Raw genomic sequence first — 27556 nt, 5'->3', positions numbered from 1 at the left:
GCGAATGCTATTTACAGAGAACTGTTATCAGATCGTCGAGATTAAATGCAAAAGTTCGAGCATTTTATTTAATCTCGTAATTAATTGAAAATGATCTGCATTAATTGCAGGGCATAGAAACCAAACGAAAAATTATTCCCTCCATAATTCCAGCAGATTTAAAATTACTATTCAGCTTGAGATACTCGAAGCTGTTAGAAGTGCATGCAGTCTGTAATCGAGATTTTTCAAAATTCAGTGCACTCGTTTTATTGAAATCGAGTAAAGTATTTTATTGAAATCGAGCGAATTGCATGTTTCATTAAAATCAAGGAAATCGTATATTTTATCAAAATCAAGGAAATTGTATATTTTATTAAAATCGAGAAAATTGTATATATTTTATTCAAATGGAGTAAATTCCATATTTTTTTAAAGTCAATTAAACTGTATATTTTATTAAAATTAAGTAACTGTATATCGGGTAAAATAATAAAATCAGATAACTGTATATTTTATTAAAATCGAGTAAATTGTATATTTTACTAAAATCGAGTAAATCGTATATATCATCAAAATCGAGTAAATTGTATATTTGATCAAAATTGTACATTTATTTTGGGGGCGACGCAACTAATTCCCGTTTAATTGCATCTTTTCGGAATCTCCTCACAGAAATCTGCATGCGCATCCGCATTCCCCTAATTGCTCCCTGAACTCTGTCGCATTCCGCGAATTTTATGCGGCGTCGTTCCACTCAATATATCAGCAGAAAAATTAATTTTTAAAATCTTGACAAATAATTACGTCACCCAGATATGGACGTTACGTGTTAATTAACCGCCGCCAGATAAAATGCTAATCAGTTTCTGGGGGGGGGGGGGAGGAACAAAGACGCGTAGGTGGAGCCCGACGTAAACACGGAACGGGGCCCGTTTAATCGGGAAACTGTATAAAATGCACGAATCATCCGCTAATCAGCTAATTATCGCGTGGATACGATCGGTCGATGTCTGGCGTGCTCTCAGCGAGACGACGCGCCACACTGTTCGCGAACACGGCGAAAAAAAAATCGCGCGTGCACCGAGATCGAATTCAGTGCCGTGCAGAAGTCTCGGATCGGCATCGACGTGTAATTATCTGTCGGAAAAACCGGGAAAAATGAAGAAATGTCCGCGTCGAAGCCGTTTCGCAAGATCAAACGAACCGTGAACAACGACCGAAAAATCTCTAAAATTTGAGCTGCCATATAACTTCGCGTTGAATAAATCTTGAAACGCTCTAACACGGCATATTTTAACGAGCCAAGCCTCCACTTTCGCGTCCCGGGCACGCGAAACATTTCCAGACCCGTTTTCACCGAACAAACTTTGAAGCAATAATAGTAAATGCAAACGACGAACGCGCTGCATCGAGGATCGCGCGGCTCCACATTCCCGAGGCGGCTCTAAATGCGCGATTATTAAAATATTATACGAAGGCCAGTTAATTTCTTCCATTCTTCGCACGGAAAACATTCATGGTCTGGTTGCGTCGCAGCGTAGGTGGTCTGAGAGTTTTGTGCGCGGCCGTACATACGGATATTTATATTTTTCACCTCTTTTTCATGCAATAATTTCGCTAATTGCCTACCGTTGCGGGTTAAGCCTGGCGGATGAGCAGAAAAGACTGAGCGATAAATACTCGTGATTAATTAACGATGCCAGATGCGCGATTTTTCTGTGGAAACAGAAGAAACGCGCGCCGTCGGGCGCCGATTTTCGTGGCGAGGGGCTGCCGCGGCGTGCAGGAAAAGGCACCGCAACGGTTTTAATTGGACGTCGTATCGTTTCTCGGTCTCACACTTCGGACAGTTTTGTAGGCACGCGTCCTTATCGCCGCCGATTATCTGCCTTTATATCTGGAACGATCATTTGTCGGGAATATTTATACTTTCCTGCCCGTCTCTCCGAGGAAAACCGTTCCCCCGGCTTTATCTTTGCTCTCTTCGCCACTGCCAGCTATTCTATTTGCATTAACACCGTTGTCGAATCGCAGGGTTTTCGATCGTTTTTACCTGCACGCTTTCATTTCGCTTGGTTTTATTTTTCAGTCTATATTTCTTAGCCTTTGCTTCGCTGAGAGGCAAAGTTGAGAGTTTGCATAGCCTTTTTATCAATGTAATGATCACGGAGCTAATTTTTTGTTGTTGTAATAATAGGACTGGAAAAAGCTGTCAGAGCGATCTATTTTACATTTGTGGTTGTATTGACGATGAAAAATTAATAATACTCGAAGAGAAATTAATTTAATTGAATTTATGCTCGAGAAATTAATTTTTGTAATTTATGTAACAAAATTAAATTTTGCCATTCTGAACGAACTCAATATTTCGAGTGTTAGATTGACTTTTAAAATGAAGATTCTATCGAATGATTGGTTCTATTGTACGATTGGATTCGTAATTCTTATATTTGCGATGAAGGGACTTGCTGTATCTCGTCTGACAATTACTGATATTCGAGCACTTGTGACTTCTCGTAAGAATACAAAATATACCGTCGTTTCAATCGAATGTTTCTAATGCTCGTCTTCATTTCATCGATACGGCGATTTCGAAAAATCCGATCCACGTTGCTGCGTTAGCACCTTATCCCTGGATTCGCTTGAAAAGAAATAGAGCAGTTAGAATATCAATCATATTCTTATCGATGCATCATATGTGCGTGCACAGTGCATGATAGTCGGCTACGTTTTTACCGGATCAACTATCTTCATAGATAAAGCTCATTTCTGATGCCAGAGCAGTACACTTTCCATTCAAAGTGCGATAAAACGGTATTAAAACGTGATACATCATGTTTTCTTAGCTGATTGCGAAGAGGAGACTTTGATCTTGAAATCTATAACAATTTAATTGGTAGAAAAGAAAATCGTACGGTGTTTATACACGAGCGAAGTTGTTTATCTTATTTCGTACGATAAAAGATCCGCTGTACTTATTAATTAATCTCAACGCTTTGACATTCTTACCTCCGGCGAATCTTGATTAAATTAAGAAATTATAATGGATTAGCGTGTGAATCAATTTAAAAAAAATTAAATTTTAAATCATTCTTTTTTAATAGCGCAATTGTGATATACTTCATGCTATCACACTGCGACCAAATGTCAGATATTTCTTTTGAAAAAAGAAATGAAATTAACAATTAATTGAATACACTTGGAAGTGAGATATCGAGGTCTAATGAAGGAAACGATGTTCTAGAACGTTCAAATTATAGTCTGAAATTTTTGGATCTCAATAGAATTGCTAGTTTTTGAGCGACAGTTGTTTAAATATTGTATGACGCACCCGCTTCGCGTAGAAAGTGCAACAACGGAGGATCAATGATATAAATTGGACAAATTTCGTTAACAACGCAAGTACGATACACTTTCGAAGAAACCACGACGAATCGATTTCTGCAGTCGCGATTTCTGCGAAGTGATGTGTACGCGACGACGGCCGTCGAAACGTCGAGCGGTCGAAATCGTGGACGGCGTCGTTTCGGCTGTCCTCGGCGATCGAACGTAGACCGCGACTGAATGAGCACCGCTGTCACCGTGATCCGAAGGGAAAGAGAGCGCCGGTGTCTCGTTGAAAAAACGATGTTAATGCACGTAGGCAGATACACGTTGGAAAAGGCATCCGGCGCGAGATCCGCGCGGAATTTCCCTGGCGGCGCCGATAAATCAGCCCTGGCCGGCCTCTTAACGACAATGGGAGCCGAGAAAACTGTTCCGCGCCATGACAGGCTGTGTCATTACTGTGTTACTTATAAGCTCCTTCGCGGCCACGTCGGCCGCATACGAATGAGAGTGCGCAGGGAGCCCGGTGCGCGCCGGTGGACACCGTCGATTACAAAACCCCTTTCGAAAAACCGAGCTTGCCTCGCGGCACGCCGCGTATGCGAACCGGAGAAGTCCCGGTCCGCGGCCGCTATTAATTGTCCATTAACATGCACGTTGAATATTGATCGGCCGGTCGGGATCGGTCCGCGGGTCGAGCCTCTCGATCGGTACGTGGAAACTGCCCCGGTTTCTTTCGACACCGGCGACCGCTGCGCGATCATCGGGGATCAAGGATCGCGTCGATGATCACACCGGCTCACGTTTTCGATTCTGGAAGAAGCAACAGCGATTTATAGGGTTCCTTCGGCTAATAAGGCACCTGGCGGGGCACTGTCTCTCCGTTAACCCTTACGCGGAACGTCCGATTTCGGTGGAAACCCTGCGGAGGACTCTGCTCCGATAAATAAGCCACGCACTGCTCAAACTGCTTCAGGGCAGAGGAGCCAGTTACTGTGACCTGTAAGCAGTCTTCAAGAGTTTTCGATGCTAAACAGAAGTTTAGCAATTTAAGTGACATTTATCGAGGACTTAAAAGCAAATCCCAAGGTTTCTTTCGTCCTTTGAATCGTTGGAGAAGGAAAGAAAAAGTTCTGGAGCCGATTACTGTGTTCTGAGGAATAAATAATTAATTGGATTTGGATAAACAAATATGACATGTCTTATAAGATAAATATAATTGTGCTTGAAGATGAAGAAATGGCACAGTAATTAGTTACCTCACAGTAAATTTTTTTCGAAGCAATTACTGTGGGTTTATTAGTCTATTTTTGCTCTTCATCATTAGTCGACAAGTTGTACAAATTGAACAAATCATACGATTGAAAACAGAATAAGTCTTCCACACAGAAAGAAATCGAACCAGTTTCACAGTGTCCAAAAGAAGCGAATGATCTCTGAAGTTTCACCTTGATGTACATTTAAATCTTCGAACGTTTATCTCGTATGTCATTCTCAAATTTTTGTGGATATCGATTAATCCTTTGCGAAAATTGCTGCATCATATTCCATAATAATTTCAACAGCATCTATATGTTTTTATATTCGAAAAACAGTTGAAAAACCGCAAGCATTGTGCACGGCGGTAGGCTCACTTTCACGCGTGCAAATGCGTAAGTTGCAATAAATCGCGTGAAACGGGAATACCGCAGTCCTAAAACGATATACAGTAATTTCTCTCTAATTCGCGCTCAGATTGCGCACCAAAATAGAAAATTTGAGAAGAGGAGATACGATTATTCGAGCCTCGCAGCTCGTTTTTATAGCTACCGATTGTCAACAACTATAAAAACGAGCCGCAAGACTCGAATAACCGCATCTCCTCTTCCCGTATTATCCATTTTCGTGCGCAATCTAAGCGCCAATTAGGGAGAAATTACTGTACTAAACTAATTTCGAGTGCGAACCGTGTTATAAGCCGGCTACACGTGAAACGTATTCGGACAATAGAGGACCCGAACGTCGCGAGGACCAGGTTCAATCGCGGTTCTCTCGTATCGCGGTGAACTCTTCTGCCGCTTTTTCTCCGAGTTTTTTTTCTGCGCGGGCCAGCTGAACCCAAAAAGACAAGCCGTCAGAATCGATGGCGGAGATCCCCATAAATAATCCCGGCTCGAAATCGGTTTGACGGATCCATCGATCGGGGCCCCGGGTTTTTCCTGCGTCGGGGTGGCGTCGGTGTCACCGTCGTCAATTCTCCCTCGACGGTGGTGCGTGCCGTTGACGGTGGTGGGTTCTCGTATATCTGTCGTGATCGGTGGCAAGCAGTCGGACAGGTTATGGGCACCGTTCGACGGCCGGCAAACACGTCGTTTCTTAAGCGGCCAGAAAACCGGCAGCCACGCGGACAATCCCGTCGCGTCGATGTCGCCGACCGTGGCTCGCTTCGATCAGGCTCATCCCCCGATGAAGAGGGGCTGCTTGGAGAGCGACGAGAGGGTCGGAGGGGGTTGCGAGCACAGCCAAAAAGAAGAGCCGGACACGAGAAAACAACTAGTAGCAGGACCCGGGTCGGGTTAAGCGACCTATCATGCCGGTGTTTCCGCCGCCAAACACGTATAACCCACTATACCGGACGTCTACAACCCTTCTGCCAACCCCCGTGACCGTTTTTGCCGATCGCTATAGTCGTGGCAGCTTGCTGCGGGATCGGGAATTATGAGCAAACAGCGCAATTTAACATTACGCCGGGATAGAGATGTCCCAATCTACGTGCCTTTCAGCCAATTTTTGCTTCGCGTATGCTGTCGTCGACACTAGGACTGTCGAATCCAAAATGCGACTATTGTATATTGTTTTATAATAATGACGAGATTGGATTTACTTCAATTTCGTGCGATTTTTATTACAATATGTAATAATGCTGGAATAAAAAGGTTGTCTCGTTTGTTTAGGTTTGTCTAAAAACTTCTCGTAGGAACATTTTCATAATATCAGGAATCGTGAAAAAAAATTAAAAATTAATCATTTTGACTGGTTTGGTATTGTCCAGTGTTAAATACTCTAATTTTCATCGAATACGCTAAAAATATATTTCGATTTTTCAGACATTTCTGTCTTTAGAAATAACTTCTTGCGCGACAAGAATTAGTAATTTAATGACGCTTTTAATGAAACAAAAAGAGCTGTTCTTAGCTCTAATTCTGCGTTCTTTCAGAGGCTGCGCACATAATTCCGTGGCCCATATTTCTGTGTCCGTTCATATTTCTTGGCTCTCTTTAACCTATTAATTATTTTTTTAATTAATTATTTCTCGATTTTGGCACAAGTGCATTTATGGCAAAGTAAATAAATTATTTAATGAATCTATGGCAAAAATGGATAGCTGCAATTCGAGACATTAGAACAGTTTAAAAGAACAGAAAAGTGTGAATATGTTACTTTCGTTCTATTAAAATGATTAAACAGAGAAATAAACTCCAAAATGACTCCTGTTGTTTGCTACAGAAGCAGGCAATTTTTATTTTGCATAAAAAACCGCAGTGCGGTAACGACCTACAGTTTATCCAGATGAACAGCGAGGCAGTAATTTGTGGGTTACACCGATCGTTGAAGATCGAAACAGTGAATCGAACGGTTCTTCCGCGGCTCGAGAATGTGTGACTAAACGAATCCTCCCTGAAACCGGCGAATCATCGTGCGTGGGCGTAGAGAACAGCAGTCACGAGGCTCGAGCATCGCTAATTTAAACGAGATCTCGAATTAAGGCCGCCCCGGTAATTCGAGATAGCGTGGAACAAACCGTAGACCGTCGGTTTTCGCAGCGCTGCACATCGTCGACTAATAATTTTCTGTTTATCCACGACCATTACAATTACAATTACTAATTACCGGGATACGCGATCGTATCGCGAGCCTTTCTTCTCCTCCCGGGAACAACAAACCCTTCCGGTCCCGTGCTCTTCGCTTTTCAACAACTTCCACCGGGGATCCCCACGACGTACTCGTAACAAAACGCGACAGCATGAATTTTCCAACTTTTCCGCCGTTTTATTCAATCTTAATTGAAACGGATTGCTGTTTAAAACGTTTCGGAAGATTATTCTGCAGCTCGTTAAAATACTATTTTAATTGATTTGCAGTCAGCGAACTTTTTAGTCGTTGCAGATCCGAAGTAGAAAAATCTTGCGAATAAATAATTTGTATCTTGAATAGCTAGGAATGAATTCAATGAAAGATGTACGAAAATATAAATATAATAAATATATAATAATATATAATAATAGATATAACGTATATAATAAATATATATAAATATAATATATAATAAATACAACGATATAAATATAAATCACAAGATTCTTGAAATAACTAGTCTATCTTCTCATATAATTCTTTTTTAAAGAATAGGAATCAAATACATCAAGTTATTCATTAAATAATTTGACTATTTTTTTTCATATAACTAAAAACGATCTACATAAAAGAAAATCTTCAAAATAAGTAAAATAAACGAAAAAGATTTGTTAAATGACTAGACGATGCTTTGACTTTAAGAGGAGTAATCTGTATAAAAAGATCCTAAAAATCGGCAGCGATAAACCTAGTAGAAAATCATGGCAATAAGAGTGAGAATAATATAATAAAGGTATAATAAGGAAGCATAACTTTTCTAATAGAGAATTAAAACAAGTAGCCATTCAGCGATGTATGAAAATAAATATGTTAGATCTGTTGGAGATCTCGTCGAGTAATCGTCTCAAAGGTTAATCGAAGCTGTTATCGTGGCCGGCCACTATCTGCGCCTCTCGTTTAATAACTACGTACACAAAACGCCTCGCGATTTCCCTCGACGGTGCATCATGATGTAACGTAATGCGGTTTCAATGCCTGATGCAATAAAACCGATATCAGATGCAAGAGCCCGCGTAGGATAAATTAACCTATGCCGCAGCTTAATAGCCTCGTTTTATATGGGACCGAATGTAAATTGCGGTATCGTGTTGCTCGAGGATCATTATCCGTAATTCGTTAAGGACCAATACGTTTCAGAAGCGTATGCATATATTTATTCGCGTTACAAAATCTATAAAATTTTACTAGGCCCGAGGAGATGCATTAAGAACGTAGATTTTACGATCGCTGCATCAAGAATTACGATTCGATAACGCTGATTCGATGGAAAATGTGCCGGCTGAAATTATCCTGCCGATCTTACGTGCTGATGCTTGTCCTCGATTTGCTTTCAGATTAAATCAAGATCGCTGTGAAATATTTCAGATAATTCTTCTATCGAAAATAATTATTGCGGAACGATCGTTTTCGAAATGTTGTTCACATTCCTTGCAATTTACCACGCGGAACTTCGGTACATGAAACGATTATTGCACTCGCAACAAAATTAAGTGGATTGTATAATTAAAATTCCAGGGACTGTCTTCGAACAGCTGATGGCAAAACCTAATTTTGTGACCGATATTTTTCATTATTTGCTAACTCCGATCTGGATAAAATGGGTTTAAAAATATATAAAAGAAACCCCAATGGTAAAGATAATAATAAAACCCGTATGATTTCTGTGCATTTTATGCATTTATTGTTATAACAAATATGGCTGGATGAAATTTAAAACAATAAAAACGTTTATAAAATATATATTTATATTAAAAAAAAATATATATATATATATATTTATATAGTTTAAAATGTATATAAAAATATATATAATTTACCACTGAATTATATTTAATCCACAACAATATATGCTCGAATAAAAAAGTCCATAAAAAAATGTCCCGCAGAATCATGATGAATCATGAAAAGATCAGAAATCGATCATTTCGACTGGATTGGCAGTTCTATTGTTAAAGAATCGAGTTCCGAAAGACCGAGCCGGCATAAATAATAAAAGTTCCAGTTTCTGAGGCGACTCCGCGCGATTCCTCGCGAGGATTCCGTTTCCTTGCGCAACGGACTCTCATGCATCGCGAACCGATGAAAATTCATGGTGACGGTGGCGATTCTCGCTTCGGCAGGCGAGCAAAAAAGAAATAATATGGGACATAGCTCGACCCAGTATGCCACGGCGCGGCGAGAGGATCTCCGAACGCGTTTACGCGCGTACGCAATGGGAACGCTTGTTAAGTACCGCGCAGGACGGTCGCCTCGACAATGAGAAACCAATCCGCGTTGCCCGCCCGCCTTACTTTGCTCCGGGAGAATGAAAGAATGCCACAAAACCGGCCGTAAATCCACCTCCCTCGAGTGCGTTCGCCGGCGTGAAATTAAGAGAGCAATGGCGAGAGATGAGAGATGAGCCTCTGAAGCCGAGCCTCCTCCGCCTTTCCTCGAACCGAGGCGAGGCGGTGCAATTTCCCTTCGAGATGCACTCAACAATAGTTCGCGATCGCTCGAGCAAGCCTTCGGATACCGTCTGATGCCGATTTTCGGGATCATTGTACTCCTGGCCGTTTCATTTCGCTTCAATATTATAATTAACAGGATTTTTCAAACAGTTCTTTGTTTTGCTGCAAGTATTTTCTCTAAAAACTCATCGTTAGACCGCACATCTTTATGCAAATTCACATTTCCATACGTCATTTTGCGAAACTTAAAATTAGAGCCAAGACTTCGCGTCAATTAAACAATTACTCAGTGCAAAAATAAAATGAAAATGCTATTGAATCTTGCCAATTTATTCGTTTCCTTGCGTTCTAAAAATTCGTACATGTCATAAATGCATAAACATCGCCAGTCTACTCATTGTTGTTCAATTTTTCTGATACTTGTTGCTGATCTTTTCTCGAACCATGTTCAATTTTTCTAATACCATTTGCTCTCGATTCTTATCCCAAAAATTCATCGATTTTTCTGAACCTTGTTGCAAGTTTTTGTTTTATGTATTGTATATTGATTTGCAATTAGCTTGAGGTACATGTTGAAATGTTTCAATTTCAATTGAAATTTCTGTACATCGAATATATTGGTTTCTTAAATTTTCAGTGACTTTTTCACGTTTAAAGTTATTATATTGCTGATATATTGTTGATATCAGACAGACGAGGTGCTCTTTTTAATGGGCTATTTCTGTACGTCAGACTTCTTTATGTTGAAAGTATCCTTTGCTTTCAAAGCGTACGTCGAATTGTCTAGTCATTTTGAAGAGAAGTCTCAGACATCGAAATCCATAGTGATTTTAATTAAAAGACGTGCAACATTGCTATCATATATTTAATAGAACAAAATCTTTAATAGAACAAGATGACACCAATAACGCACCTTTCCCATGATCTTTTTTTATCCCGGACCGCTTACACTATTTCAATGCAATGATTAATCAATGAGAAATATTCCTTTGAATTTTTCTGACACGCTTCGCGGTCAAATCTTCGTAAACTATTGCATTTTATATCACCGTCTATTCATTTTAATGAACCTAAGACAGCCTTTAAAATCCTGTTAAATTTTTCTGCTCCGTAGGAACTTCGTTTACCATAAGCGTTATATAATAATTATCATACATCTTGATGTCATTATCAGACGTTTATTTCCTTTTTACAGCCAAGTATTCACTTATTCAACGACCGAATCCTTTTCAAGCATTCTGATCTGTACAGTGACTTATGATATCGTCGGATCGCATAAAATCTGCAGCAAATAAAGATTTATCTCGTGCAGGAAATCCGAGAATGGGAGAAACCTTAATGAAGATTTATGAAAATATGTTTTGAAAAAAAAGAAAAGGAAAAACCGTCTGCACAAAAATCCGCGCGTTGCTAATCTCGATTAATGAACAGAATAACAAACAAATGATAAAACAAATTATTCATTCGCCCGGTTCAAAATGGAAGCAGGAATCCAATTAAGCGATCATTACAGATATAGGATGTGTGCTGCAGCTCCTTTCATTCTGTGCACTGTTCCATGCTTCATAAATGCATAAAACCGGCTGTCGTCTGATAACCAATGGTAATCGCGTTGCTGCGTGATTACATTGAAGTGCTGCACTTCGCTATCGTTCTTTCGAAAGTGCGGACACGTAGCAGCTTGTCGAGATAGAAGATAAACGAAGAAGAATCGCTAGTCGACTTCGTTGAACTTCAACGGAAAATGAAGATATTAGAGTTTCCTCCTACCAGGAGGAAGATATACCGTCATTTAAAATGATTGCGAGTAGACTTTCGTACGAAATTCGAACACAGCCAAGTTTGTTGCTAGACTGCGGACTTTTATGCAGAATAATAATTCCTTATTTCGACTGCAACAAGCAGTGGGGTTACAGAAAAATTTACATTTCTATTGTGTTGAAAATAATGTAGCGACATCGTTCAATTTGATATAAATACATAAAATTCTTTGTCTAGTTATTGCAACGTATATCTTTTCATAGTTGCTCTTTCAATGTTGCATTTGCATGCAATATGTAAGAGGTTTGGAATTGTTTTTACTGTAATACTGCAATTCTAATTCACTGCAATATTGATTTACTGTGTTTATTATTTTTATATGGTGACATAAGTTGCTCCAATTTTGCGTGGCAGTCGAAGAGAATTATGACTTAAATTAATTAAAAGTTCAATTATGACTTTACATCGTGTCACCATATAAAAATGTAATTATGTATTAATTGGAACAATCTGCGAGGTACTTTTTGCAGGGTGCACTTGTGATAAATTTATTACTAGACAGCGATCTTTACGCAAAATAAAGATTCTATAAAATTTTTATTAAACAGAAATCTGTTTCTTCTGTCAATAATTCCAATAAATTACAGTTTGTTATTTTCCCTGGTTATTTTTATCATAAGTGCATAATTATTATTATTATAAAAATTAGAGTCCAATTATGACTTCATTGTATTTATCGTATTTACATTACTATGCATTTATGATAAAAATAACCAGGGAAAATAGAGAACCGTAATTGATTAAAATTATTGACAGAAGAAACAGATTTCTACTTAATCAAACCTTCACAGAACCTTTATTTTACGCAAAGATCGCTGTCTAGTAATAAATTTATCACAAGTACGTCTTGCAAACTGTTCTAATTAACGCATAAACAAAAAAGAAAGAAACTTCTGCATTTTCAAAGAAGCATTCCTCTGAGTAAATTACAAGAAAAAGTGCAGCTCGCAAGAAACACTCGGATGATTGTTCCAATTAAAACATAAACAAAGAAAACCTATGTCTATCTGAAGAAGTATTTCTCCGAATAAGTGACAAGAAATAATGATACTTGTCGTCGTCGCGTTTGAAACAAAGCACTCAAGATCCGCGAAACCGACTGCGAAAAATCCGTGGAAGAACAATCGATGATCGTGTGCAGCAAATCGAATGTTCGAATCGGTGCAAGATCTGGGACTTCCGGCGGGCCGAAGAAACGGTTTCGTGTCGGTGATCTACGCGACGTGGACCGGCGTTTCCATAGGAAAGCCACGATGACGACAGTATTCGAGGAGGCCGGGCTTTTTTCGTTTCTCGACGCGGACAGTCGATAAAAAGTGGCCGGTAAAACAAGCGAAGTGTGATCGGTTATGGCGAAGGGTGTGGGCCACGGTCGATCGAGGGGGTGGTCAACGGCGATTGGCGAGGAGAGCTCGTCTGCTCGGTGAACCGTGGATTAAGATAAACCCTTCATCGGTTTCTTGTCGAACGATTCTTCTCGTTGCCCGCACAACTCGCGAAGATAGCACTGGCTTAAAGTACTTCCCGTCATTCCGCGGAAATTATTTAACGTTCGCGCTCGCCGACGCCGACGATGCCCCGCCGCCCGATAAAACCCCGGCTGGGAAACAATTCGACCGTGCCCGGGAATTAAAACGCGCAATTGTTATCCACTTTATACGGTTCATTCGATTCCCTCGATTCGTGCCGCTCCGCGCGTTCATTCCCCGGCCATTCCGACGGCCCTTCTACAAACTAAATCTATGTAACGAAGCGCTCCGTACCTCGATGAACATTTTCCGATTAGAGCGCGCCGTGCCGTTCTCGCTTTTCTTTATCGTCGTGTGCCCGAATAATTAAACTGTTCGATTAACCCCGCCACCCGCGAATTAAACGAAATTCCTGGTCGCTAAATTGGAAACAATTTTTATCGTCCCAGCAACGCGTCCGTTCGAAGTATGCACGAAAATGTTTTCTGAAACCAATGGGAATAACATTTTAACGATATTTTTGTCGATCTGTTGTATTGATTTCTTGAACACTATTTTCAAAGAAGAAGTCAACAGACGGGTTTTAAAATTTGAATTTTAAGTTGTTTCCTAAGTTTCATCATTTATAGTTAAATAGTCAAATTTGTTAAATAGTCACTATCGTCGATAATTCTGATAAATTACGGCTTGATATTTTTTCTGGTTATTTTTATCATAAATGCATACAGTCTGCAGTCTATCACTTTTGTATATAGTGTTGCAAACATTAAAATCAAATCTTTATGCTAATTTCCATTGTTATTCTATTAGACTATCGCACAAGATTGGAACAGCCTATGTCATCATATAAAAATAATAAAAGCAGTAAATTATTACAGTAAATTCGAATTGCAATATTACAGTAAATTAGAATTGCAATATTACAGTAAATTAGAATTGCAGTATTACAGTAAATTAGAATTGCAATATTACAGTAAATTAGGATTGCAATATTACAGTAAATGCATTTGCAAACTTCTTAGAATTTGCATGTACATGCAGCTTTGAAAGATTAGAGCAACTATATATAATAATATAAAAAGATTCACACTGCAGCAACTATACAGCGAATTTTACCTTTACGACAAATTTAACAATGTTGTTAGATTATTTCCAACTGATTAGAAATCTTAATTTATTCCACAACTTCAGCTTGTTTCAATCGAGATAAAGAATTTGTATTCAGCATAAAAATCCGCAGCGTGCTAACAAAAATTCATCATTAATTTACACCTAAAAGATGTAATTCGCTGTCTTCAACTGGACCCCCAATTAACGAATTTATCTTAACGAATCAGAAAAATTAAAATCGATCACAATGATCCCAAAAAATTCTGACCATTAAGTTCCCGCTCTATCATTTCCACGGATATCCTCGGTTCGTTAATTATTCTCCTGTCAGTCAAGAGGTATGGAAGCACGGGTCCCGTCGGACCCAGCGATCGCCGGCCGAGGGTGAAAGGGATCAGAGAGCCGAGAGAGGCGAAGAGACAAAGGAATAGTAGGAATGTCGAGCACTGGTAGGATTAAATAAAACATGAGTCTCGGGGCGGCGTTTAAGAAGCGTTGCTAGGCTGCCGGGCGTTAATAGACTGACAGAGAGCCGAAAGGACCGTAAAAGAATCCTCGGGGTCCGCGAGGATGGGCAAACACCTGTAACACCGTGTTCGTTGGCCTCACGTGCCCGGGCGTGGCCGTGACGAAGGTGGCGATGATCGCGCAAAAACCAGCCGCGGCAAAAAGCCGATCAGCACGAGCTGATCGAAAACTGGGAATATCCGCGCCGGTCACCGTTCGAATCCTCGATTAAACCGCTTACGTAACGATGGACCAGATCTTGGGAACCCTGCGACACTCTTCCTCTTAGCAACGACCGCCGTACACGCCGATTTCCATGTCCATATGAACAGTTCAGAAGCCGATCGATGCGAGCTCGTTTTTCTTTGAAAATCAATTACACGGCGCAAACACATCTTCGTTATAGTAGCTTTCAATTTATAAGTCGACATGGTCGATTTCTTCATGAATAAACAGTAGATAGCGGGCGCTTCTATCGACCACGCGGAATGACTAAACAAAATTGTTGTATCTAGAAAGTATTGATATTTTTCTTTTATCTCTCTTCTGGCTAAGTTTATTTGTACATGATCTTGTACTGGAAATTCTGATTTGCACTATTAGTGGCATTTTTGCAGCCGATTTGCAAGATTCTTAATTATCTCAATTTTAAGGTTCGTGGAATTGGATTTATGTGATTGGATTCTGAGTCAAGTCAGCTGTTTCTATACAGAGTCAGCTGATTCTTCCTTGAATCGTTTACAAACTGATAGAGGATGATCTTAAGTAATCTTATAACAGATACTGCGTCTTAATTATCGTTGTGATAATTTAATTAATAATTAAATAATATAATTAATTCCTTTAACCGAGAAATGAATTACTGGTTTTGATCTGACAGATGTTGCAATTTAATTATCGCATACGAAAGTGATCTATCGATCGATTGACAGTGCAAAACAAAGGAAACCATTAATATTGACAAACCTATTGGCAGGAATCTGATTAAGAACTAATCTTGTAACCAAGAGAATGAATAAAATTAGAATAACATCTCGCCTGACAGATGTTGCAATTGAATTATCGCACAAGAAAGTGATCCAGCGATCGATTTGCAATGCAAAACAAAGGAAACCAGTAATATTCACAACCCTATTGGCAGGAATCTGATTAAGAAATAATCTTGTAACCAAGAGAATGAATCAAATTAAGTTAATATCTCGTTTGACAGATATTGCAATTAAATTACCGTAGAAGAAAGTGATCTATCGATCGATTGAGACAGTGCAAAACAAAGGAAACCAATAATATTGACAATCCTATAGGCAGGAATCAGATAAAGAACTAACCCTTTAGCTAAAAGAACGAATAGAATTAGGATGATATCTCGTCCGACAGTCACAATAACTTAATTACCGTTGTAAATAGTGATCTATCGATCGATCGTCAGTGTAGAACGAACAAGACTAGTAAGATCGGCGATCCCGTTGGCAGGTTGTCGATCGAGACACGTACCTTACACGCAGGACCTCCGTCTAGCGCGTGTTACACCGCTTTCCCGCGCTCGTACGATGTAACAGCGCGAACGAGATCCGACAGTCAGCATGACTCCGCGATCCACGCCCTCGATCACGGTGTCCCGCTGACTATTTATCTTGTTACATCGAGCCGATTCGATTCTAACAGGAGATCAATGACGGCCGCCCGGCCATCCGCGGCTTTCCGGCTTCCCGAGAGCGGCGGCTCCTGTAGTCTTCGATCCTTCGTTCAAGATCTTCTTGGCCCCGAGGATCTCTGGGGATCCATTGTCTTTCACCTGCAACAAATTCAGTTAGCCGTACGATTCTCTATCTCTTTTAATATTCGTCCGGCGAGCGCTTGTGATCGAATGAAATTTTCATCACGATATTCGCGATGCTGATGCATTGTTTATTTATTTGGTGAATTGCATGGTAAATAAAATTATCGAATATTATAAGTGTGTGATATGTATGTGCATGTTAAATTGCTGGCTTTGTTTATTCATTTGGGGCGCAGGATATTTTCGTTCTTGTTTAAAGTATACTCAAAATTAAAGCATTACTATACGACCAAAAAGTTGTCAAACTTTGGGCAGCTGTAATTCCGTTAAAAGTTATCATAAAATTATGGCTTTTCCTTCAAATTGAAGCTTGAAATCTCTACTTTACGATAACATATTCGAATTTTTAATATCATGCATCCCCGTGACTATAGTATCCTAAATTGGAGGGCATGTTCGTGATACTGAGAATGTGCGAAGTTCAACGCTCTTTATGACATTGAAACAAATTTTTTCGAGAGCATGTCGTTCAGAACGTCGCAAAGCTTGGACTTTTCTCCTTAATTTGAGTGGCGAATCAAGCAGCCACGATTTTTTCTCGCGAAGTAACATCATTTTAAATGACAAATGTGCCGCTGGCTTTAGAATAACCCAAGGCACAGCACAAGGACGTTCCATAGTTAGTTTAGTACGTGTTTCTTGGGTGTTTAGTATATTTTTAGTGTATGTGCAGTGTCAGTTGAGTGCAAAATGAGCGTACGCTTTAAAAGCATGTTGTGTTTATTACATTTTAATTTAATTTTGCTGTGGAGCATATTATCGAAACAGAGCGTTGAAGAACGATTATGCAAATTTAATTTTTATGAACTTGATATTTCTGTTGAACAGAAATGATTTATACGATTTCCATGGACACCGTCGATCCGAAACTGTTAATAGAATGAGCAGACCATGAACGGAAACGAAAGATGGCGACGTAACGTGAGAGAGAACACTTAGCTCGAACGACAGAGGCACGTCTGTCGTCCATGTGTTGTCTAATGGCGACAAATATTTATTGCAACTCACCGATCAGGGAATGTAAACGTTCCGGCGTGGTCTAATGGAGAACACCTAATTCCTGCCACGTGCTCAACGGTATTTACTTCATCTGTGGAAATTTCGTTGTACGAACGGCCTCGTAGTCACCTGAAATAAAATGAAACACGATTAATTTCTGCTCGACCCCTAGATCTTTCCAAAAAGGCAAGATCTTTTTGAAAATTAAAGGATGTCTTGATGAAATTGATTATGTGATGATTTATGTATGACCCTCATAAATATTGGAAATAGCGAATTTTTACGCATGCGAGATGTAAAAACAGCAATTTTTACACATTTGTGATACGAGAGCGCATTTTTCAAGGACTATTAGTAATTACTAGAAAGTAAACCGTTGAGAACTTATTAGAAAATTTTGTTTAACAGAAAAATCCACAGCTTAACGATTAGTAGATTATGGATATTTATTGTCTGCATTTGTTGCAAAAGACAGCAGCGATTTCAAGATTTCCATCTTTCTTCAATAATTTCTACGAGTTGAAAACGGTGTATTGGTAATTTTCGATTATTTAAATTCTAGCACTGCTTGAAATCTGTTAATTTTGCTCATAAAGTTTAGCAATGGTTCTCGATCAGTCTCAAGGATCACGATATATCGCAGAACAATGAAACAGCATTCTTGAATCAGCAAACTCGCAATGAATGACTCCATTGTCACGATCCATCGGGAGACATTGCCAGCGATAGAACAAAGCCGGGGAGTAATACTAATCGAAGAATACGTCACGGGAAACAGAATGGCACGTCTCGGAATATCGGAAGCAAACAAAAATGGCGGCCCGTGGCAGGAACCGGAACACGCGTCAACACGTCATCACGGCCGAAATGTTGGCAGATGTTTGCACGGGTTGCTAATGTAATTTCGTTTGCCCAGGGAGTATCGAATGTTGTCAACGGGAATCCACGGGAATGCTTAAACGATCCCGACGCGATCGTGCAGCTGTTTCACCGAAATATGCAGCAACATCTGACGATGGTATCGCAAACTCGTATACTAATCCTCAAAATATAATTGTAGAGGAACGTTGAAGGGCATTTCCGAGACGATAATTTCATTTCGTGTTCTTTCAGCCTGTCCTTCCGGCTTAATTGTACCCTTCGCATAACTGATTATAATTTCCTGTATTTGTTTATTTTCGAACAACGTTCGTTCGATTTATCATACATTTGTGTTCAGCTGTTTGTCCATCGTTTCGCGCAGTGTAAAGAAAATTCCTTTTCTAACAATGCTTATTTATACGTGTTCTATTTATATATGCTATCCATTAAATAAGTGAACAAATGCGTTAAAAGAAAATGTGATCTTGTAACTAAACAATGCATCTATATATCCCAGAAATGATTAGCCAGATATAGTAAATAGCTTTCTAGAAAAAAAATCATAAAGATCGCTATATAATAACAGTTACACGAGAATGCATCTTCTGAAATCAAGTTTTGCATGTTCCTTCGAAGACACACCTGTCCATTAAACAAATAAACAAATGCAACTAACAATAATGTGATCTTGTAGCTAAATAATGCATCTACACATTCCAAAACCGATTAGCCAGACATAGTGAATAATTTTCTAGAAAAAAAATCGTAAAGATCGCTATATTATAACAGTTATACGAAAATGCGTCTTCTCGAAATGTTTCTCCAAAGTTCATGAAAAAATGAACAAATGCAGCTAACAATAATGTTCTCTTGTAGCTAAACAATGCACCTATACGTCCGAAAATCGATTAGCCAGACATAGTGAATAATTTTCTAGAAAAAAATTCAGGAGGCCACAAATTTTGTTCCAATGAGATCGAATTCGAGTTGAACCTTATCTAGAAAAATTCGCAAGATGAACACATGAGAAACACACTGATCGCTAATTGGCCCCGACCGTTTCTCGCTGGCCCAGCCAATTTAAATATCCCTGGCCGAGGGAATTGCACCTGGCGAAAATAATAGAAGTAACCGGTGAGCCCATTACGGAGTCGTTTCCCCCGTAGACATCTAATTTACAGGAACGCGCCTTGTCGAGATTAATCGCCGGCTCGGACACACACCGGCGCTAATTAACTTATCGCTGGCCGACGCACCCGCGGCGAGCCGCTCGATCCAGCTCCGCGAGGATCCACGGAAATAATAATAAATACGGCAGCGTCGATGGAATAATAAATACGCGGCCGATGGGCATAAATCCTTTTCCCATTAACGCTTGCATTTCACCGATTTCCCGGGACTTGTTTATCATTCGCTAACCGACCGCTAACTACGATCGTGTTGCCTCGAATAAAATCGGGATTTATGGGCTGCATGGAAATTGCGATCGGCTGATCCTTCGGTTGACCCTGGCCACCGGGATCTAGGGATCTTCGGGATCTGGGGACTCCAGCAGCTGGCATAAATCAAGCTGGATAAATTAATTTTCTTCAGGCGACCTGCTGCAACGCGCGGAAAAAATGAGGTGGGGCGTTTAGGATTTTTCTTTGTTGGAAACTGTGTGTGTGTTTTTCTTTCGAACTTTTATTGGCTTTCTATAGTTCTTGGAAGATAGAAGATAGCAGTTCATTTAAAGAAGCGTGTTTTCAGAATCTTGTAGGGTTCTATTTATTGAATTAATTTTCAACTCATTGTCGCAGTTTCACTGCGGTACACCGAACGTTTTGAAAAATTATATTCTAATAATATTCTAGTAAAATTAATAATAATAATTTTATTCATGTAGACGGGTGAAAAATTCCTTTGTAATCAAAAAAGAAATGAAAAAATGAGATCTTGTATAACCACCATAACAATAAAAACACATATATAATACATACATAACAAAATGCAAATACATATATAATGACACAATAAAACAAGTAAGAAGAAAAAGTAAGATATAGTGTAGTATATATACGCATAATAAACATATAGTAGATAATAATAATAAACTAGATATACATACACATATAGTATTACAGTCGATATAACAAAAGTTATTATAAACTCAATATACAACTATAATATATACTGACAACAGAAAAAGCTAGCTCACAAAACAATGTATAAAAACATCAAAAATTTAACCAGGGAGTTTTCGAGATTCTACCTGCGCCAGGTGCGAGAGTCACAAACTCACACGGAATCGTCACGGCTACATTACGTCGACGAATTCGATTACAAAAATGTACGAAAATACTCTCAAAGCTCTATTAATAATAGATTAATAATCTTATTAATAATAGCTCTATTAATTACCAAAATTAAATGACGAGAACATGAAATCAGCGTCTCGAGGGCACATTTCTCGTTACTCCGAAGATCGAGGAGCTCTCTGCAGCGCGATTCGAGATCGACGGGATTCGATCGTGTGATTCGAGGATCGACGAGATCTCGACTGTCGGGATCGAGACAGACATAATAGAGTCCTTTCGAGCCAGGATCCAGGAGGTCGAGGACAGTCGCAGGCCGATCCGTCACCGGCCGTTCGACGCACTTGTAAACCGTTTTCACGGCGTCGTAACTTGTACCGATCAATGACCATTTCCGCGATGATCGCGGTGAATGGCACTCGCGAGACCGTCGGACGCGACGGTAGAGGAAACGCGATGACAGAAGTGATTCAGACATTGTTCGGCCCTCTGTAATTTAACGGCGCGCCGAATGGCAGCGACGTTCCACGACCATTTTACGACCGGCTCTTCCCGAGCGGCGCTCTGGAAACAAAGTTTCCGCGTTAACCGGAACTTTTCAGCATTCGACGTGGGGAAAAAGAACCGGCGAATTACACTCACGGTGTCCGCCGATACCCGGCCCTCCGGCATCCGAACGAACGGATCTAATCGCAGCGAGATCGAATCGCTAACAGCCGCCGGTCGAACGATTTATTCCGTCATGGATTTCGATGCGCGATCGATCGTTAGATCCCAATCGGGAATTATTGTGTCGATGGATCGGCACAGTGATTCATATCGGTTTTCAGATCATCGATTGTGACGAAATAAAAATTGTATTCATTGCAAGGTACGGAAACTTATGTTCGGCAACGACGTCAATTTCCTTTTTAGAATCGCGTCGTTTTTGATTAATTTTTCTTTTCTATTCTTGACTTAACAACGGTATTCTATGTCCGATAATTTATTATTTATTATATTGTCAGTACTACATATTCATATTTGTTATATATACTACACTATTTTTTGTATTTTCTTCTTACTTTTTGTATTGTATCATTATGTGAATATTTTTATTTTTATTGCATTCGCGTGACGGTTATACAAAATCCCTTTTTTTTGTAACAAAATATTTTTACTCGTACATATATATGATATTAATATTATGTATTATATGCAATATTAATATTATATATAATATGCAATATTAATATTATATATATATATATATATATATATATATATATATATATATATAATGTGCAATATTAATATTATATATAATATGCAATATTAATATTATATATATATATATATAATGTGCAATATTAATATTATATATAATATATATTACTCATATACATATGTATACATATGAATAAAATTATTCTTACAACATTTTAGTGAAAGAATTACAACTGACAATGATGACTAATAACGATGACGATTTTCTATCAACGATCTGCGATCATCCACGCCGGCGATAAACGATTATTAAACGCCCGTTTATTACAATGATTAGAACAACAAGCACTAGCTGTCGTTTCTCGCATTCGATGCGGAAAATTTAATCACAATCTCGAGTCGTTAGGAAACGGCGCCTGTACGGCTGACCGCGGTAATTCATTAACATCGCGTCGCCAACATTGAATTCTCGTTGACGTCGAGAGCCAGCGTTATCGGCTCGTAGACTATATTTACCAACCGCGCGAATTAATGATACGCATCGTCCAATTACTTTCGAATAAAACGCGGACAGGTGTTTGCACGGCGCGGAATTTATCGGACGATATCATCGGCCGTACTTTACGCAGTAGCTCAGCTATAGTAATTTAGTAAAATGCTCGCCGGACCGTGGAAAAAGAGACCGAGTCGAACGCGACAGAAGCACGGGACCGGTAAAAATCGAATTACCACGTATTTTAATCTCGCCGGTTAATCGATTGGTCACGATCGTAGATCAACGACCGCCCACGCAGACGATCGCGGCTATAAATACCGATTCCTGTACCTTTCTCTATAATAGTAATCGGTGTGCCGTTGTTCTTGATCGACACAGTGAAATATTTATCGGGGAATTTGTTCCTTTGTCTCAATTATCTTCGTATCACCCGGCTCGATCGAAAGAGAGAGAGAGAGAGAGAGAGAGAGAGAGAGAGAGAGACAGGTTTTAATCGAAAAGCCTGGCCGGATCGTTAATACCCGAAGCTAGTTCGATGTAATTTATTGTCGTTCTTCCAGCTGCGTGTCGGGTAATATTTTTTTAATTCGATCGATGTGCCGCGGCTTTTAATTGGACTCGAACTTCCATCCGCTTTTCCAGTGTCAATATCCGACCGGTTCCATTTCGATCGTATTGTATTTTTCATACGCGAAGTGGGAGCTGAAACTTCGTCTCGCGATTCTCTCATAGCTTCTCCTAATTCATCTTCGAGAAATACTATTCTTTTCGCTCCTCCAACTACGCTTACCTTCGTTTGCTTTTAGACGGTTCGTCTTTCTCGCGAGTTCACCATCCATGGTCCGATTTGCACGCTGGCACCCTCACAGCGACGAGTTTATTATATGATTTTAATATGACGAGTTTATTATATTATATGATTAAATCGTGGACGTTTGTACGATCGTGACAGAGGCAAATTTTTTGAAGGAAACGTGTAAGCTGAAAAAATTCTGGTTCTGAGAAAAAATTAGTAATGATTAAACAGCGAATTCCTACGTTCATACTTAAATTTTTTCGAACCAGAATAATAGAAATAATTCTTTCATGAATTTTTGCCCGATCCATTTTTGTTTCATGCCAGAGATACAAGGGTTACTTCAGAGTGCTGTAACTTCGCGAGAAAAAATCGCAGTCAAGTTTCTTTCCTTTTATATTACAGGGAAAGGATCGATCTTCATTTATCTGCGAACGGAATTTTCGAAAAAAATTTCACAAAGTCTGTGCATTTCGTCAAACTTGGCAATTTTCAATACGACGAACATGGCCTTATATTTGAAGGGTTACTTTAAGTGAGAGTGAGGGCAGTGAGCGTGCGTCAAACTTAAAATACAGGAAGATCATCTTAAAGTAGAGATTTCAAGCTTTAATTTAAAAGAAAATTGATCATCTTGCGATGATTTTTCGCGGAGTTATTTACCAAAATATATGCAGTGTATTCTTATTCACGTATCACGATTCCTAAGGTCGCGAATGAATCTGCGGCAATTAAAAAAAATTTGGATCGCACGGTCGAATGATTAGAGAATGTCTGCAACACACTGAGGAATTTGAGCAGCCTCTGAGCGAGCAACAGCTGTCCCGTGCGAGTTCCCAGCAGCAGGGTTTAATGAAATGTTGTCCCGCGAATATGAGGTCCCCGAGAAATCGTGAAAACGTGTTCTTGCGTGGAAGGCAAGAAGGTTTCCCTTCTGGCACGTTTTTTCCCCCGGTAATGGACATCGAACCACCGCCTCTGATCCCGACCGATCGGGAATCGGATGGATCGAGCGACGGATCGAGCGACGCGGCTCGATCGTCGTGTCTCTCACCGCCATGGGAACATTTTCCCCGTATCCGCGGCTGGAAAAAGCGTGTAACGCGAATAGCCGGATCAGAAACTGGTATCTCGCGATCAATATTCATTCTGCTTCTTACCCCTCCACCTATCATTACGATTTGTTTCTCGTCCCTTCTATTTTCCGCGTTCCTGACCTCCTCCTCCTCCTCCACCGCCGCCGCCGCCGCCGCCGCTGCCTCATCCTCAGCCTCTTCTTCTTCTTCTTCTCGAACGTCTTCTTACTTAACCGGGCATTCTTCGATCTAATCTTCTCTACACGACGATCCAGCGACCAGTTGATCCGATGAATATACGCGACCTGAGAAGAAAATGTCCTCGTTAGATCGCTTCGCGATGGGAAATCGTGCCGAGTCCTGTTGAAAATTATTCCGAATTTTGCCACTCTTCTTTTATTCATCGCCCGGCAACTGAACTTCTCTACGAGAATGTTTCCGCTGTTTTTCAGATTTAATCTCAGCGTCGAAAATTTCGTTCGGACGCGACGGACTCTATTGAAATGCTTCGAATTTAAATTAAATGTTTTAGACTTCGTTTAAACGCTTCAAATTTAAATAAAATGTTTTAGACTTCGTTTAAACGCTTAAGATTCAAATAAATCATTTCAGACTCGATTTAAGTGCTGTTCGTTTAAATAAAATATTTCAGACGTGATTTAAACGTTTCTAATTTACATAGAACGTTTCAGACTTAATAGAAAAGCTTTTTAAATTTAATTAGAACGTGTTGGACTTTATTGAATCGCTTCGAATTTAAATAAAACGTTTCAGGCTGAATTTAAATTAAACATTTCAGACTGAATTTAAATGAAATATTTCAGACTCAATGTAAATAAAACACTTTAGACTTACTTTAAATACCTAAAACATAAATCAAACGTGTTAGAATCATCTTAAATACTTCAAATTTAAATAAAATATATCATACTCGAATAAAATGTTCTTAATTTACATAAACGCTTAAGCTTTAATTTAAATACCTACAATTTGATTGAAATGCGTCAGACTCAATAGAAACACTTCCAATTCAAATAAAACATGTCACACTTGATTTAAACGTTTCTAATTTTGATTTATTTGAAAGATCGCATTGAAGAAGATTGAATTGTGTATCGATTCATGACACGGTGCAGTGATTTAAAAATCTTGGAAATCGATCGTGATCGTTTCAATGAACTATCCTATGAATCTGTTTCTCCGCGAACGAGTCCGAAAATAATCTCAAATTACTTGCAATCTTAGTTCACATCATTACTAATTTCTAATCAGTCGCGAAGTAACGAGCTAAGACCAATGAAGCATCGAAGGAAACTGAAACCGAATGCTGAACGGGCTTACCCTGATTCTTAATTTAGAGTTAAGGTTCCGTAACGCGGGCCGAATTACAAAATGGCGGTGGACAATGGAGCGGAGAGGCTGGCGAACGGTGGCAGTCGCGCACCGAAAACGTGTCGCAATTAATAAACGAGCCGCAGCGGCCGAGTTGCGACCGCTCAATTTTCCCGGGCAATTATTCAGACGACTGCGTGAATAATTACTCGCTATTCGGCCGGTTTGCCGCGCTAAGTGGGCCGGCCGATCGCTATCTTAATGGCCCGAGCCGTTTGATTAACCGTTGATTATTCAATTAAGGGAAAGTATTTCGTCACGCTCAATTGAATGACCGCGTGCAGCTATAATAAAACACAATGCTCGCCGGGCAACTTGCCTAATGAAAGTTGCATCGATCGATTATGGTGCCGGGCATTAGATATCAGATACTTATCGCACGATTCGTCGTTTTTCCACGGTCCGGCGAAACAATGCGCTTTCCACGTGAATACTGACCCGCGGACGTGCATCTTTGTGTCGTTGATAGTTTCTAATTGGATTACAAGGTGCACTCGAGATTCTGAATTCATTGTTTCCGAGATTTATAGTAGATTTTTAGAAGAAACGCTTTTATTTAATAAAACAAAAATTCTAATAAAATGAAAACTCTTTGTATTTTGTTCAGGAATATTTTTCACGATTATTGAAACTATACAGATGACTTTGTTCGTATAATAATAGACTGCGGATTTTATGTATTTGTGAACAAAAAATGAAAAGATCGAATACACGAAACTGTAAAGACAATATAAGAATTTAAGGTTATTTGTTACAATTATCGAAAGAGGAAATAGATTTTGATCTTACCTGTGTTCCTTACAATTAACTTCGACAATTTATGTTTTGTATAATGATCCGCGGTCCAATAATAGCAAATAACTGAAACTTCACTTTTGGGAGTCGTGTGATTTTTTTGAGCGTGTTCAGATCTCGAATTTTTATACCTTAGAGGTAATTTTAACTTTCGAAATTCAGAAATCGTTTTTGAGGGATCAGTTCGCAGATGTCAACAAAATGTTCTTTCTCTTATCAGACCTTCTATTATATTCCAATAAAGACAGAAAGCTAATTGCACATTGTTCGACACTCACCTGTACTAAGATGCAGAAGCTGCAAGATGCAGCAAGTGCATACGTTCAGCCAGGTGCTTATCTCGCCAGTCGTAGCACGGTCTGAAACAAGATTAATAATTTTAGTGAAGTTCAGCCGAGGCAATATAACATCTCGTTACGAATTATTAATAATTTCTTAATTTACCAATTACCCAGGAGAAAAATTCGAAAAAATAACCGAAAAGTGTATCGACTTAATCCCAACGACGCATTCCGACGCTTTCGATCATGCCGAGCATGAAGCGAAGGTGGAGGGGTGAGAATGAAGGAGAAGGGTGAAGGAAAGAGCACGAGGATATTAACTAATTCCATTCGATTAAAACAACTAAGTCGAGGAGGAGAGGCAAGAACTCTGGGACCGTCTCGACAGACTTGTTCACGTGGCGCGGGAACTCGTGCTTGCTTCGTCACCCTCGAAGCCACAATTTCTTCACACTAATTACCGATCCGTCCCGCCCACCTGACAAGTGAGAAAGTGTGAAACAACTCGGCAGGCAGAGACCGGACCCCGCCGACGTCCAGACCGACGACAATCGACTGTGATTTTCGAGCCACGATCGTTCACTCGCGGATAAAATAAATCGCTTCCTTCCACATTTCCATCTGCCATCATAAATCTTGCGGCGCCGCTCATGTAAATATTGTGGCAGCGGTGACCTGTGCACGATTGCAAACTGCGTAAAACATTTCGCGTCTACGAAACGTCTCAGAAACATTCGACTGAATTCTTATGTTCTGGAAAATTCCATCCAATTTTTCCAGTCTGTAAAATTCTATTCAATTCTTCCAGTTTGTAAAATTTCATTCAATTTTTACAGTGTGTATAATTCAATTGGATTTTTCAATGTGTAGAATTTAATTGAATTTTGACTTACTGATTGGAGAATTGTTTTAACATTCAATGCAGAAACTTGTTTTTAAAATTCTTGAATACAATGCGTA

The 27556-nt window shown here is 39.5% G+C and overlaps 1 protein-coding gene across 4 annotated transcripts in view; it reads right to left on the bottom strand.

Moving 5' to 3' along the window:
- Nucleotides 1-27356, bottom strand: part of LOC117220624 (uncharacterized) — a 42608-nt gene extending 15252 nt beyond the window's left edge. The window contains exons 1-7 of one of the 4 annotated variants that reach the window (XM_076518790.1): nucleotides 26767-27347; nucleotides 26594-26674; nucleotides 24213-24433; nucleotides 23838-24137; nucleotides 23047-23118; nucleotides 17409-17528; nucleotides 16055-16355 (exon numbers count right to left, since the gene is read on the bottom strand). The gene's annotated coding sequence lies outside the window, so the exon portion shown is untranslated. Of the gene's footprint in view, nucleotides 1-16054; nucleotides 16356-17408; nucleotides 17529-23046; nucleotides 23119-23837; nucleotides 24138-24212; nucleotides 24434-26593; nucleotides 26675-26759 lie in introns of all 4 variants that reach the window. The other 3 variants (XM_076518791.1, XM_076518789.1, XM_076518788.1) reach the window with 3 other exon arrangements.
- Between the last annotated feature and the right edge of the window lie 200 nt (nucleotides 27357-27556).

The sequence above is a fragment of the Megalopta genalis genome, chromosome 2, assembly GCF_051020955.1.
Source record: "Megalopta genalis isolate 19385.01 chromosome 2, iyMegGena1_principal, whole genome shotgun sequence".
Taxonomy (NCBI): domain Eukaryota; kingdom Metazoa; phylum Arthropoda; class Insecta; order Hymenoptera; family Halictidae; genus Megalopta; species Megalopta genalis.
This window is presented reverse-complemented; position numbering and strand designations above follow the sequence as displayed.